The 17,261-nt window shown below is 33.1% G+C and overlaps 1 pseudogene; it reads right to left on the reverse strand.

Annotated features, from left to right (window-relative positions):
• Positions 1-16,842: 16,842 nt before the first annotated feature.
• Positions 16,843-16,932, reverse strand: LOC114100914 (small nucleolar RNA U3; annotated as a pseudogene).
• Positions 16,933-17,261: the final 329 nt, after the last annotated feature.

Below are 17,261 nucleotides of genomic sequence, written 5' to 3' on the forward strand. Positions count from 1 at the left end.
AATAGAGATATTTTATTTCTAACATCTGTAATAAAATTCTTTCTAAAAAAATTCTTTCATCTATAAAAATATAAAAGTCTTGGACCAAAGTCCATAATTCAGCCACCAATCAATTGAAAGCACACTTTAAGAGTTAAAAAATACCAAATATTAAATTATAACAAAATTTTTTAAATCTTAAACTTTTAATTTGCCCTCTCAGAAGGCCCCACTATATCTTGTACTAAGATATCTTGAGAAAAAAATGTAAACTAATGAATGAAACTAAAGTAATATTTAGATTCACTCATAAAACAAATTACTCATAATTTTCTTTTCCAGTATGCTAGTGTGGACAATCCCATAGTCCCCGCACAGTATTAAATATGTTTTAAAAAACAAAAGAAACTTTAATAAACATTATTCAGTCTATAGCAAGGATTTCTAGGTTTCTGTAGAATGTGTATATTTTGGTGCTCTACACCCTTCATTTTTTACTACTTTTAGAAAATTGTCCATCAAATTCTTAATATCCTGAAATTTTAAGCTCAATGCTGTTCTTCACTTTTTATTAGTTCTTATATTATAGTGAATTAGAGACTTTTTATACTATTTCAATTTTGGATGCACTTTCCCTGTTTTGTAATATCATAAATAAGAACATCCACCTTATAGGTTATTTTTTTAATAAGTTGAGCTATGATATTATGAGGAAAACATTTGTCTGTTATGTAATATGCTTTGCCTTTTCCAGTGTTTTTGTTTCTTATTTATTTATTTTTTTGGTGCTGGGGATTGAACCCAGGGCCTTGTGCAGGAGAGGTAAGCACTCTACCAACTGAGCTATATTCATAGCCCTTTCTTTCTTATTTTAAAAGTCATATTCGTTATGGTTGGGTTGTGAGGTGTCTCCAAAAACTCATGGGTGAGAAATTGCAAGAAAGTTCAGAGAAGAAATATTTGGGTTAGGAGACTCTAAACCTTATCAGTAAATTAATCACCTGATGGTATTAACTGAATGGTAACTGAAGGCATGTGGGGTGTGGCTGAGGGTCAGCCTTTGAGGTTCTGGTTTGGGGGTTATATATTCTGTGTCTGGCAAGTGGAAACCTCCATTTCTGCTTTCCGATCATCATAGGAGCTCCTTCCCTTTGCCATACTCTTCTGCCATGATGTTCTGCATCACCTTGAGCGCTGAGGAATGGAGCTGTCCTTCTATGGACTAAGACTTCTGAAACCATGATCTCACAAATAAACTTTTCTTCCCTAAAATTGTTCTTGTCAAATCTTTTAGTCACAGACGCAAAAAAGCTGACTAAAACAATATTACTATACTAGTAGATATCAGATGCTCTTAATTATAAGAAAATTGTTTGAAAATAGAATAAAATCTATATTATACAAAAAGGCAGATTAAATTTATTACTGTATTACTCAATAGGTTTTTTGTTTCCAAAAAGTTATTTTTTATTTTTCAGAAGATTTTTTTATGCATGGAATTGATTTTATAATTTGCTGTAATATTTTTCAAAATTAAGCAGCGAAATTATTTCCAATTTACACCTGGATTTGTTTTCTAGTAAAAGTTTTGTTGGGGATGAGGATGTGGCTCTGTGGTAGAGCACTTGCCTAGCACATGTGAGGCACTGGGTTTGATCCTAAGGATCACATATAAATAAATAAATAAATAAATAAATAAATAAATAAATAAATAGTATAAAAAAGTTTGTTGCTATTACTATAGTTTAATTATTTTAATAAGTATAGTGGTACTCAGGGAATCTATTTTTTAAAATTTTGTTTGTTCTTTTTAGATATACATATCAGTAGAGTCTATTTTGACATATTTATACAAACATATACTAAAAGCTACTGAACACCAAATGAAGGAACAGCACTGGTCTTGTCAAATAATAAAGAAATCTGTACAAGTACAGAGAGACTTTACTGAGGACTGTTGAAATAAGGGGACACAAGATGATGGAATAGGAGCAGGTATACTTTTGCAATAAGGGGAATTCTACTGAAATAATAATAATTTTGTGAATATCAGATGTACAAGTGTCTCAAATATTAGGCAAAAAGAGTTTGTCTTTTACAGGGAAGTATAAACAAGTCCTGAAAGAACTGGCTGTGGAAAGCAGCATGAACCGGTGGGATGATCAGAGAGTAGATCAGAGAAGTTTTACCCTGAGGACAGCCTGCCATCAGGAGAGCTGTCAAAGAGGTGGTTTGCTGGCTGAGCTTGAGGGTCCATCAAAGTTCAGGGGCCTAGAAGAAGATCAAATTAACCAAAATTTGGTTTGAAAGCATTTTGTTCCAAATAATCAGTGGGGACAAACAGTGAAGTTAACTATGAGGCGAGAGAGAGAGAGAGAGAGAGAGAGAGAGAGAGAGAGAATATGAATTTGGAAAATTTATGTCTGGCCTTGTAATAAATAAACAAGGAATGCATCTGTAAGTCTTACCTAAATGATATGAGGAAGGTTGTTGGTTGGCAGTAAAAATGTGGCAGTAACCAGGCCTGGTGGCACATGTCATTAATTCCAGGGACTCCTGAGGTTGAGGCAGGAGGATCCCAAGTTCAAAGCCAGCCTAAGCAACTGAAAGAGACTCTGTCTCTAAATGAACTATTAAAAAGGGCTGTGGATATGGCTCAGTGGTTAAGCACCCCTGGGTTCAATTCCTTGCCTCTCAAAAAAAAAAAAAAAAAAGTGATGATATTTCTAAAACAATACTGTTCCTGGGGACAACTGGCTTGGGTAAAATTCAACTTTATCAGTTGTCCTTTATGTACTATACATTAGCATAAACCAGAGACATTGTGTCTTTACATTATGACAGAATTTATTGAATAATAATGTTGGCAAGCTACATCAATCCCAACAGATTTGGTTTGCTGAATACTCATGATTCACTTGGTATCACTACTATTACCGTCATATTCTCTTTTGTTCCATTCCAATATCTATAGTACTCAACTGAAACGTCCCACTTTTTAAAGTGATATATAGGTTATTAAAAAGCTAAGAAAGGGCTAATAGTGGCCACAGATTTTAAAAGGCAGAACTGAAAGCAACAGACTACAGAACAACAATTTATATTATGTTGAAACACCAATAACTCTCCCCACAGACCCCAACTAGTTGTAAGTTTGTTTTAGATACCCAAGACTTCCTTGGAGACTGAAAGACAAAAATTGCAATACTGTGCAATTTTCCAGTTTTAATGACCATGGAAAAACTAATATCTTGGACTGAACTTTCTCAGGTCTTGCCTTAGTCTCACATGTCCTAAATGTATTCAGGTCTTATATTGTTTTCTACCAGCAAAATATTTTACTGAGGTCTTTTAAATTATATTTTTTTCTTTTATGTGAACTTGCTTGTTCAGTATCTATAAATCAAGTTTATCTTATTTCCTAAGCAAAAGCCATATAGTGAAAGCCATAACAAAGATATGGTTGAACATTTATATCCCTAGGAAATCTTATAGAAATACGTTTATGTGTATGTGTTTAGCTTTTGTAGAAAAGACTTCAAAGCTTTCAAAGATAAGAGTAATATTTGATGAATGTCAAGAATATCAAGAATATATGTTTTTCCTTAGTAAGTATGTTAACTGACTCTTTGTTACTGTAACAAATACCAGAGATAATCAACTTTTAAAGAGAGATAGTTTGTTTTGGCTTCTAGTTTCAGAGTTTCAACTCTACGACCAATTGGTGCTGTTGCTCTTGGGCTTATGTGGAGTACGTAGCCATGAAAAGCTGCTCACCTCATGTCCAGGAAGCACAAGAAAGAGGGAGAGATGGAGATTCTAAAATACCTTCAAGGGCACACCTTCCATGACCTGATGACTTTCCTTTTGGCCCCATCTCTTAAAGATTTCACCACCTCCTAATAGTGCCAACCTGGGACCAAGCCTATAACACAAGCACCTTTGAGGCACTTTCCAGATCCAAACTATCGCATGTACTTTTTTTCTCATAGCACTGTTTATTTACTCTCGATGCAATACATTGTAATAAACGTTGATCGGTTGAAATTGCTTTCAAATTTTTAATGCTTATATTTTAGCATGAGTAGGCATAACTTTCCAAGTGTCATAACATTAAGACATGTTTTGAAGAAAGAGGTGGAGAGCTCAGGTGGTTTTTAACTCTAGATGTTACATCAAATCAGTATAGTAGTTTTTCTCTGGTCATAGATCAAATTTCCAATTCCCAGCTTATTATTTTTTAAGGGAATTAGGCAAAAGAACCTATTAAAGCCTCTATCTGAGAAACAGGGTAAATAAAAGATGTACTTAGGCTCAATAAATGAGTACTATTTCATTTCATATTACCATAACATTTTTTCTCCACATTTTTATTGGTGCATTACAGTTGTACATATTGATGGGATTTGTTGTTATGTATTTGTACATGCACACAATATAACAATATAATTTGCCCAATATCAGTCCCTGGGATTTTTGGCTGGGGAATCCTCCTCCCTCCAAACCTCCCAACACTTTGTCCCTTTCCTCTACTGATCTCCCTTTGATTTCTAGGACACTCCTGCCCCCACCATCGTTTTCCTTTTTCTCTAGCTTCCACACATGAGAGAAAACATATGACCCTTACCTTCTGAATTTGACTTATATCATTTAACATGATGGTTTCTATTTCCATCCATTTTCCTGCAAATGCCATAATTTCCTTATGGCTGAATAAAACTCCATTATGCATATATACCACATTTTCTTTATCCATTCGTGCATTGAAGGACACCTAGGCTGGTTCCATGGTCTGGGTATTGTGAAATGTGCTGCTATTAACATGGGTATGCATGTATCACTGTAGTAAGATGACTTTAATTCTTCAGGGTAAATACTGAGAAGTGGTATAAGTAGGTCATATGGTGGTTCACCCAGTGAAATGTCTTAGCTTATGGGAAGATCACTTTATTAACTGAAATTAACTAATTAACCAGAAATAATCAATCCTGATATTGTACATCAGTCAAAAAATTTGAAAGTGCTACACTTTGACTTTGTCTACAAAAGTCATATGGATAAGCTTGAAGGACTCTGTGCCAAGTTCCTTTGGAACTTAAACTATTGGCCATATCTTATCAGTAGAAAAGTATTATTATCACCCTTCTTTGATTAATACAAACATTTTGCCATTGATGTTATTTGGACTTCTATATTCTGAGTCATTAAAAAGATGAGCCAGGTCATTCATTGTACTCTATGGCATAAACACAAACAAGATCAGTACTTATGAATGGAGTGAATTGTGTCATTCCAAAATTCATATGTTTAATCACAACCCCAATTGTGACTGTATTTGAAGACAGGACTGCATAAAAGGTATTTAGTGTTAAATTAGTTTATAAAGGTGTATTCTTGATCTGATATCTACTATTTGAAGATAGACTCCAGGAGAAACAATCCTGACAAAACCTTTTGAGGTATAGAAAAATAAATTGTGTTGTTTAAAGTTCCCAGATAATATTTTTTTTTTATTTTGGCCTGAGCACACTAACATAGCAGCTAAGAAAAAAAAAGATTGCAGTTGCATATCATAGATTGAAATTATTAATACAAAAGTTATTAACAATTAAATGCTTACGAAAGTTACCTTTCACAATTAATTATAATTAGATGGTTAGAAATAAACCAATATTTACATGTATCATAAGTATAGCATTTGCAATGGTTTTAATATATGGACCATTTACATAATTTTTTAAAGAAGTAAATATTGTGGATTTAAGATGTTTATAAGGATAAATGATTTTTTTTTTAATAAACTGAAACATCTGTGCCTGAGACATCACCAGTCTACAATCAGAGAGTAATCAAAACTAGTTTCAGTGCTTTGAAGAAAGGGTATTTCAATTCATGGAAATTAAGAATGTCTGCTGTGGTAAGGGAACTGCTGTTTGGGTTCAATATTTTGCATTTATGTAGATCAAGAACCAGTCTCTTGAGTATAAAACTGCACCAATTTATAGCTTGAATTTTAATTAGTAAGTAAAATGTAGATTAGACAACATTCTTATATGATATATATGCTGGCTTACATAGTTAATATAGGAAGGGTTTTTTTTTTTTTTTGTAGTCCATGTATACATGGACAGTAATGGGTATATTAGTATTTGGGTCACACAGATATTAAGATAATAATTTGTACTAGAACTTCAGAAGCCCCAAATACACTAATACATTATTTAAAAATTAAATGAAGAAATAGCAAAAACTGAGTTTTTTAAGCTTAAATGTTTATTATGTACCCAAGTGTGTGTGTGTGTGTATGTTTGTGTATATATATATATATATATATATATATATATATATATATATATATATATTTAGAAAAAGCCATATGTATGTTACTATTAATAAAAGTGTTGATAAAAATTGGAGCATTTGTAGAAACATGAAGTAAGTTTATTAAAATAAGAAAGAAGTGAAATTACCCCTATTCCTTAGGAAAAGAAAGGTTCTTACAAAGTACACCAAAATATATGCAACTGGATTAGAAAATTGCTGATTAATTTGGTGGCCATGCCTTTGAGCATTGGGACACTTAAAGAAATATTCTAAAAACTAAGATAGAAAAAAGAATAAGTCTTTATTTTAACTATATTTTAGCCTTGAAATTGTACAATAAATGAGAATTATTTTTGCATTAGGAAAAATAGTAATATGGATCATTAAGTATATCTAGTTCAGTCCATGCAAAAACAAGGAGCAAAACTGATTTTTCTTACCTGGTGAATTTTTCTTTATAGTCTCTAATTTGGGGGCAGTTTTATTGAAATCTGATATGAATATTAATATATATGTATATATATATACATATATATAGCTCATGCATTTATTTATATTTTGCAGATTATCTGATTGAAATGTTCTGTATATTTCAAAAATCTTTCTCTAAGTAAATTAAAATGAGTTAATAGTGACCTAAAAATTATGTTCTTCAAGTATCATCCAAAAATGTGCAAAAAAGATGTGGCTGTATCATAGGATGATCAGAAGATAAAATTTTAGAAGTAGTTGACACAGAAACTGATTTTAAAGAGGTACTTAAAATGAATATATCAGGTAAGTTTGATTTTTTAATGGTTCCACACATATAAAGTTGGTGTTAATTAACATGGATAAATATAAAATTCTTGCAAATAGCATGAGAATCATCATCTGAATGCTTTTGACCTGACAAACTAGATTCAGATGAAAAGGTCATCTCCATATATGAATAAAGCAGACTTCAACTGTTTTTCAACTTTCAACTTTCCCCTTTTCTCCTTCTCTCCAGGCATGCACATAATTTTTGAATGCAGACTTCAAAGAACCCCAAATGGCCATTGACCTTATTGGCTCTGGGTTGGGGAATGACATTGAAAAAGGATTCAAAATTTCAAAAAATATCCATAAAATATTCTATAAAGAATCTCAGAGCACTGATAGCATTTGTTAAATACATAAATTAACTGAAAGGGTGCCTTCATGATTTAGCAAGTTTAGGGTGGGCAGCAATTATAAGACAATGACATCCAGAACATTCACTTACTTTAAAATTAGGTATCTATAAGTTATCCATTAAGTCTTTATAGAATTGTTTTATAAAGAGAAATAAATATATGTGAATATATTTTATAGAGATAGAGATTATCAATAAAACTATTCCAGAACATTAGCAGCTCTGGAATAGTTTAAATCAGGGTTAGGAGAATTTTGTTAGAGTCTAACTTTTGTCCCCCAAATTTATATATTGAAGTTCTAAATTCTAGTACCTCAAAATGCTAGCATATTTGGAGATAGGGACTTTAGATAGTTAAGTAAGATTAAATGAGGTCATGAGTGGGCATGGTATGATACACATGACTATTTTGGGAGATGAACCTGTAACAAGGTAATTTTGTTAAAATGAGACCATTATAATGTGACCTAATCCAATTTGAATGGTGTCATTTTACAAAAAGAAGTTCATACAAAAGGTGATATCAGAGATGTATACACAGAGAGGAAATACCATGTAATGACACAGTGAGAAAGCAGCCACCTGGAAGCCAAATAGAGACCTTTCACCAGAAGTCAAATCTGCTAGCTTAGTATTCTTAATCATTTTATTTGTCAAATTTGTTTCATAAAGTAAAGTCTTTGGGACAGAAAATAATGGACTGGGAACTCATGTCTTCTCCCCATCACTTCCTAAGAGAAATTCTCTACTAAAGGATTTTCATATCTAGCAGCCCTATCCCCCCACAGCCTTTCCTTTGCAAGTATGTTTACCGGGTACCTTATATTGCCACCATCCCCCTGAGGGCATGTCTTGAAGGATTATGGGCATCAGGTACCAACACCACAGGGTATCTCTGGCAAGGACTGAGTTAGACCACCCTATTTCATTTAATGTTGAATTAAATTTAATGGAACTGATCTTCTCACCCATCCACATCTGCATACCAAGTGCATTTTGGTGAAGAGGATGCAATCTGTAGGCATTTAATCAGCACTGAATTGAAACAACATGCTCTAGTAAAGGAATATGCTTGCCTTAATTTTCCCTCCTGATAGTCATTGCCATTTCTCAACACTTAACATTAAAATAGAGTCTTGAGTCCAAAACATTTGCAGAAGGTAATGTTTCCATGGGGACACTTTGAAAAAAACCTTGATAACCATTCATTGTTAAATATCCCAATACTTTTACTAGACCAAAGTCTGTTTCCATTGAGATTTTATTCAAGTTGCAACCAGTTATATTCTCTAATGACTTCCTCATTCAGTTACCAAATACAGCCACTGTTCAGGAATATAGCAGAGAAAACAAATAACTACCTGAGCCTGTAGGATAGAACTAAGTATATAGTAGGTTAGAACTAAGTATATAAAAATAAGCAAATAGATGAAAAATTATACTAACATATTATAAATGTGCTCCCAACTAGGTCATAAAGACCTTGAGCTTAAAAGTAATTATATCCCACACCACATAATTTTTAAGCCACAAAGTACATAAGTAGATTTCATCAACTCTATGTGATTTGTTGATTTCTATTTTGACTCAGTCATCTTGGTCCAACTTTATGCAACGTTCATTGGCCACAATGTTACTAAAGTTGTCATTTAATCTGTGAAATCTATTCCATATGACCCATTTGGCTATTGAGCTGAAAGATTCTGGACTTGGCCATTTTATCACAGTCCCATTCCTTGAAGGTTACGTTTTTTCACAATATGGGAAACTTCAATCACAATCTACCTAAATCATAACCAAGCTTATCTTTCAAGCTGAAAGATGTGCTAAATAGGGTAAGTTTTTTTCTGTGTTATCTTATGTTTTGTGCTTTTCCCACTTATTTCCGTTGCTGAAATTTTATGATATTTGGGGCAACACTACTTGTTTACTTCTAATCTTCACTTCAGATATTTAAATATTATATCACTCCCTTCAGAATTTGTCAATTTGGGAATATTTTTATAACCTCTCAAAACTGACAAACATAAGAATGTCACAATGTACAATTATCAAATCACTTATTCTTATAAGTTTAGCACCAAAATCTGGGAAATGAGATTTATCAAATTTTGTGATGTGCATGCATGAATATGGCATAATGAATCTCATTATAATGTATAATAATAATGCACTGGTTAAAAATTTAAAAATCCATTTATGGAGGATCAATTTCATTAATTAACATTCGATTTGGACAGAAAAACAAAAGTATTCTCTAGTATTTTTAATATCTTGAAAAGAGAAAACATTTGTCAGAAGAATTAGGAGCATTAAAATGTGCATACACACATAGTGAACAGATTCAGGAGCTATGGGAAAACCTGTGTCCACTATTTGCTAAAGACCATGGGATGCTTATTGCTGCTCTAGTAAATGAACTAGCTTTACCATTCTTTTTCCTTGCAAATTTTATGTAAATCCTTCTCATTAGTGGGATTTAATTCCTATCCTACATGCAGATAATTTTGAAAAATGTAGTACTCATGTTTTCATACTCTGGAGTAAAAAGCAGAATTTAGGACTGAGGTTGGTTATTTAAAAATAAAAACAATATCCAGCATATCAAGGTAGTTATATGTTAAGATAAATTCTTTACAATTTCTGTCTGAGATAGAAAAAATTCTCTTTCTTATGTGATAATTTGTAATAAAAGTGGCTAGATATATTACAAAAATCTTTGGTGACTTAATAAGTCAAATTTTATCTTAGAGAAAATATGAGCTTAGTAAAGGAGATCATATTAATTGATGAAAGGACAATGTTAAATTTAAGTTACTAGAAAGGATAAAAGCAGATTAATTAGTTCAAGAAATAGTGCTGATACTGTGGCTGAGACCTGGGAGGTTAACATTCGAAATCACAACAATCTCCCTGCTTGCAAAGACCTTCCTTCCTCTTCAGAGGTGACAAGAAGCAAGTCAACAAATAAGTAAGATAATCTTACTTATGAGTAAATATTCAGAGTTAGATAGGATACTGTGTGGAAAGAGATGTGATTAAGATAAAGTGGTTAAAAAAAAAAGGCTCACTGGGCAGTTTGATATTTGAGCAAGACACTGGTCATACAATGAGAAAAGGGAAAGATGGTTTCAGGCAGAGAGAATAATAAGCCACAGGCTCTGAGAAGTGAGGAAATGTTCATGTATTCAAGATACAGAATGAAAGTGACTGAATGTAATTGCGATTGGAGAATGCTAAGGTAGAGAACAAAATGATATCATAATGGAGAGGAACCCAAGAATCACATCACGTAAGGTCTTGGCATTTGCAGTGAATTAGGAGAAAGATCCCTGTGATTAGTGAGGTTGGTGTGTGAAGAGATGTGAGAGAAAGTAAAGAACAAGGCAGGTAAGAGTAACCTCACATAAGCACTCACAGTTGCCTTTTGAATTGTTGTTTTTACTTTTAATGTCTATTTTTATTGATGGCTGTTACTTATGAAGAATGGTGAGTGTAATTGTGGCATATTCATATATGCATCAAGATGTAAGTGGATCAGTTTCATTTCCCCATAGCTCCCTCAACCTTCCCTCTTCCCTCCACCTGATGACTTTCTTCTGCCCTTATGATCTTCCTTCTATTTCCATGACATCCATTTTCCATGGTATTTTTCCCCACCTCTGGCTTCTACATATGAGAGAAAACATATGATACTTTTCTAAGTCTGAGTTTGCTCAAAATTATGATCTTGAGTTCCACCCATTTTTTTTTCTGCAAATGTCATAATTTTATTATTTATGACCAAATAAAACACCATTGTGTCCATATACCACATTTATATACCTAGAACATTTCCATATCTTGGCTATGATGAATAGTGTTATGATAAACATGGATATTCATGTATATCTAGATTATGCTGACTTTAACTATTTTAGATAAATACCAAGGAGTGGTATGGCTGTGTTACTGGCAAGAGTTGGGATCGGGTTCCTGTTCCACAGAGTGGAACAATGATCACCAGGTATCAAGTGAACAGAAAGGTAAACGAGTGAACAGAAATTTTATTTAAAAAAAATAGTGAGAGAAAAAGTTTCAGAACTCCCAGTGCAGTGCCTGGGAGAGACAAGAGTGCTGTTTTAAGTCTGAACAGCATTCTTACTTTTAAAGGCACATAAGAGAAGTTGTAAAGCTCCTCTTGATTGGTTCTTGATATTTCAATTGGCCTGCAGGGGTGCAGGCTGGATTACTTAGTCACTCTGGGAGATGAAAAGTCTCCTACTAGAATCACCCATTAAGCTCCACTTACAACATATTAAAAGATTTTGCAGCTTGCATTTCTCAACTTCTCAAACTTCTGCCTGCAAAACACTTTCAAAGGTTTCTGAACTACTTGGTTAAGTTAGTCACAGTAACATTCCCACATCCTAGTACCAACTTCAAATGTAATCAGGTTTTGTGTCACCATGACCAAAGTACCTACAAGAACAACTGAGTGTGGGGGGGATTTATTTTGGTGCTCATGTTTTCCAAGTTCTCAGTCCATAAGTGGCTGACTACATTACTCTGGGCCCACCCCATAGCAGCACATTATAGGGGAAGGGCCCAGCAGAGGAAAGCTGTTCAGCTATTGGCAGGGTCAGGAAGCAGAGAGGGGGGAAGGAGTCACAAAAAAAACTATATACCCTTTCAGATCATGACCTTAGTGAGCCAACTCCACCATCCATGCCCTACTTGCCTACATTTACCATACAATCAGTCCAGTCAGATTAGGATGGACTGATCAGATTATAGCTCTCATCACCTAACCATTTTACCTCTTGCATAAATTGAAGCTTTGGAGGGACAACTTACATATAGACATTTAAAATATGGTAGTTCTATTTTTAGATTTTGGAGAAATTCCTGTGTTGATTTCCACAGCAGCTGTACCAATTTACATTTAAACCACCAGTGTATAAGAGTTCCTTTCCCCCCATGTACTCACCAGCATTTATTTTTTGTTTTGCATTTTTGATGATCACCATTCTAATTGCAGTGAGATGGAATCTCAGGGTACTTTTGATTTGAATTTCCCTGATGGCAAAAAATGTTGAGTAGTTTTTCATATAATTGTTGGCCATTGGTACTTTAATAAAATAACAGTAGAACAGTTTCAAAATTCAGGAAAGAGACAGACATTCAGATAATGGAGATATTTAAAACCTCAAATAGAAGTGACCTGAAATGACCCTCTCCATGACACATTATAGCTAATTGGATACTTTTCAAATAAATATGAGATACCATTGAGTAATTTAAATATGGGTACAGAGACAGGTATTACCTACTTGGAGATCATGTAAGAGTTGGAAAAGATAATTTCTGAAATGAAAGGAAAATTAAAATTTGGTATATTTCATGGATTGAGAAGTTAGGGAAAAATATAAAATCATTACTAGATGATGATAATGAAAAAGAAAAGTGGGATCACTAATCATTTCTCTGTATTGACTCTGCCACATCCACAATAAAAAAAAAATATAGCGCCTTCCCCAAGTCAAAATTTCATAAAGGTGTATCTGATTCATTACATCCAGGTCACATGACAAAGTCTTTTAACTCTATCACATGAGTAAGTTGGAAGGAAGTTGGGAACCTAAGCTTTGATGCCTCTTTTTTTTTAAGTTTAAATTTGTTAATTTAAACTTTTGATGAAATAAATAGATATGAATTTTAACTGAATTCTCACTTGCCCTTTCCTTAATTTAAAGTGTCACTTTTGATGAATTGCTTACGACTGTATTTCCTTTTTGTGGTCTTAAGCATTGTATTATGTTTGCATGTTTTTTAAATAAATGGTTGTATTCCTTCATATAATTGGTTTTAATTTCAATTTTGGTTGTGCCACATAATTTCATTGTTTTTTTTGTTGTCAACTTTGTATAATTATTAATACCTTTGTTTATTTATTAGATAAAATGTTATCCCAAGTATCATATAAAAAACAGCAAGTTAAAAATGTTGGAAATAAAACTGTAAACTATAAAGCAATCTGTATAAATACTCTGAGAACAGAATAAAAAGATCATAATGTATGTAAAAGGAAGAAAGATTTAGGTCAGGTTTTTAAAGAAAAAGCCACATATATACTTATAGAACATATAACATGATAGAACTCTAAAGCAATTATTTAAAACTTTGTTCCATGTTAAACTTAATATAATGTTCAGTCTTATTATTGCTAATCTAACATCACCTTACATTAATTTTGCCCTACTTTGCATATGTCAACATGCCAAGTACTAGAAAGAAAAGTGATATTTCCTCTGAAATCAGGCGTGGAAGATAGCTTTCCTTGGGTAGCATGAATTGCATTTATTTTTTAGGATTTTGCTGTCAAGTCTTTCAATCTGAAACATGAAAGGACTGATCTAAATTAAATCTTGATGGAAGACACATGTAAGCAGATGTTAGAGGAGACTCAGAGTAGAGATCCATTTTGAAAATATATTAAAATGTTTTAAATTTGTATTTGTTTAGAGCATAAATGAGAAATTCCTTTTTTTTAAAAAAGTAATCCCTTCTGCTTGCCTAGCAGTTTATATTTTGAAAATCTTTATGCCTATAATATTTCATGAGTCTCAGAATACTGCTTTGAGGTAAACGAGGCAGCTGTTTTCCCCAATCATGTGAACAAAGTAGGAGCCAAGTAGATAAGACATTTACGTATGTCTTGTATATAACAGGAGTGAACCCACACACTCACCTTTGATTCTCTTCCTTTTTTTTTTTTTCCTATACCTGTCTATTAAACATAGGGTCTTCTTCATGATAGGTAAGCACTCTAACCATAGAGTTACATTGCCAACCATGATTCTTTTCTTTAAATATCTCAGCATGCCATGCAGCCTTGCCATTGCCTTTTGCCAATAAATAAATAAATAAACAGATAGATAAATAAATAAATAAAGAGTGAGTTAATCTAGGCTAATCAAGAGAAGGTTAATTATGATTTATAATCTTACATATAAAACAAAACACACCAGTGTTGTCTGACATTATTATTCATTGAGACAGAAAATTTTGTCTGAGGAAATTTTTAGAAAACATGAAACAACATGAGTTATCATTTATTAAGCACCAACTATGAGCCAGAGTTTGTCAATGGGTAATGTTATTTCTTTTTTAAAGATTAGGAAATATAGTCAATGTCCCCACTATATCTGTCAAGGCTGTTAATTTTAATCCATAGAAGCCACTCTGGCTAGTTTAAGGAACTTATTTAGGATATTAATAATTTCCTAACTCTCTGAAAGGAGCAGTTAATGAGTCTTTCTTAGAGGCCAGACAGAGTCCATTTAAGCAGAAGAAATGCAGGTCACCTGGGGTGTTGCCAGTGGGCTCACTATCATCTCTCTGTCTTGACTCTGCCACATCCATAAAAAAAGAAAATATTTATAGTGCCTTCCCCAAGTCAGAATTTCATAAAGGTGTATCTGATTCATTACATCCAGGTCACATGACAAAGTCTCTTAATTCTATCACTTAGGTAAGTTGGAAGGAAGTTGGGAACCTAAGCTTTGATGCTTCTTTTTTTTTTTTTTTTTAGGTGAAAGCAGTATTTACAAGGAGGCAAATTCTCTAACTAAAGGACTGCTAACTAATTCCTTCATGCCAAAAACATGGCACATGACAAATATTTATACTATACCATTGTGGTAGATTTAAAAAATGGTCTTGATTTTTTTTCTTTTTTTTAAACATATGCTCAGGCTTCTTCAACATAAACATTGCAGCTCTTCTGATAAGAAGCTGGAGTTTCTTTCTCCTGACCTTGAATCTGGACAGGCCTCTGACCTGCTGGAAAAATGCAAGGAAGAAGTGGCATGTGTTAGTTCCTTGACTGGGCATCAAGAGGCTTTTTCTACTTCTTATACTTTTCTGATAACCCTGATGTCCCAATGGGAACATACATGTTTTGAATTTTGAAAGAATAATGAAGTCCATTTGAACTAGTGTTGTCACAGCCAAGGTCCAGACACCAAAGAGCCAAGCAGGAGCCTTCAGGCAGCCTGCAATTGATGGTGGATGTACGTATAAGGTTCTTGGAACTTCCAAATTGTCTATACCAGAACAATAGGCAATTGTCTATTATCTATATAGACATCCAAATTGTCTATGAAAGCGAACATGTAAACCATGAAGTCACATATGCTTGCTATTGTAAGCTGTTCAAATTTAAGTTGGTTTGTATACAGCAAAAACTGATCGATTTTCAAAACAAGTCATTTTCACAAGATGTTCCTGTGTATAACAGATTTTGCAACTTGAAACTCTTTGGTAGGTAGATGTGAATAAGGCGAATTTTTTGACTGCACTGCAGGTAATTTGTTTGGATCTTCAAATGCACCTGTGGCACCCTGCACAGAGGTGCTTATGGCTCCTTGTGCACTTGATTGTCTTAAGAGATAGTACAAAAGGGAGTTCCTGCCTATGACCTCAAATTACTCTAATGCCAATATTGCTTTTATCGTGGCCTACAAATGTAAGTTGATGTATTTATTTCCTCATTCTCATTTAACTATGCATACTGTGTATTGCAGAGACCTGTTCTTATCTGAATAGCCCCTCAATGGTTGTTTATTATAATATTTGCCACATAGTAACCTCCCTCTGACAGCAGGGTAACACAGCTTAATGAAATACTTGTAAAAAGCAATGAACTGCACAGAAGAAGTATGCATTTGAATTCTAAATTATGCTTCTTACTAACAACATTGAAACTTGTTTTTCTCACATGTAGTTGGACTTCAGTGAGCCTTCAACATCATTTGGTCACAAATGATTCTCACACACAATATCTTGGTATGATACTTTGTTGAAGCTGGCCTTACCAGTTTGGGAATTAAAAGATAAAATAATGGTAATTACTAAAATCTTTTTCAATATTTTCTCCTGAGTTTATGATGATCATTATATTTTAGAACCTTTTTTCCCCTGGCATTATTTAGACATTATTATTTAATTGCATTACATTATTAATGGCATATGTTGCACTCAATGTACCTAAGTTCTCTTCACTTAATTCTTATATCTGAGATCATGCTGAGCTGATGAATCACACATTGTTAAAGCTAAAAGGGAATTTCAAATTAATACATATATATATATATATATATATATATATATATATATATATATATATATAATTCTTAATATAATGTTCTGAAAGCTGTAACTAGTCAAAAAACACTAATGAATTAATCATTAGCTAATAGACATTAGTTGTTATTTTTATTACTAGTATTAAATCTCTCACTTTAAATATGAGAAAACTGTAGGTTCTACATAAATATTGTCAGTGACATATGACTTCATAAAATGCAGTCTTTTGTAATCTGGAAATATTGTGAAGAAACTCCTTTATTCACATAGAAAGGATACTCTACACGATCAGAGAAACTTCTCTAGTAACATACTATAGAAATGATCCCTGAAAGTATAGTCTTTCACATAGAAAGGATAAGGATGAGAAATAAGGTTGTGTCCCTTCTACTGATAGTTTATTGAGATGGACACCTATAAAAATAAAAAAAGAAAATATACCATCTTTCCTTTTCAGGTGGGTCAGCCCTTAGTGACTCTTTGCTAATCAGATCAGTGTTCCGATTAGGAGGAATGTGTGCGTACTAGTATATACACTAGAAAGAGCAGGAAGGTACAGAATTTGACTATCCTGTACAATTAAGGAATGATGATTTTGAAGAGCTAAGTGGAAAATCAGCCCAAAAGAAAGCAGGCAAAAGAATAGGAAGAAAAGCATAGATAAAAAGAAAGA

Source organism: Marmota flaviventris, chromosome 7, assembly GCF_047511675.1.
Source record: "Marmota flaviventris isolate mMarFla1 chromosome 7, mMarFla1.hap1, whole genome shotgun sequence".
Classification (NCBI taxonomy): domain Eukaryota; kingdom Metazoa; phylum Chordata; class Mammalia; order Rodentia; family Sciuridae; genus Marmota; species Marmota flaviventris.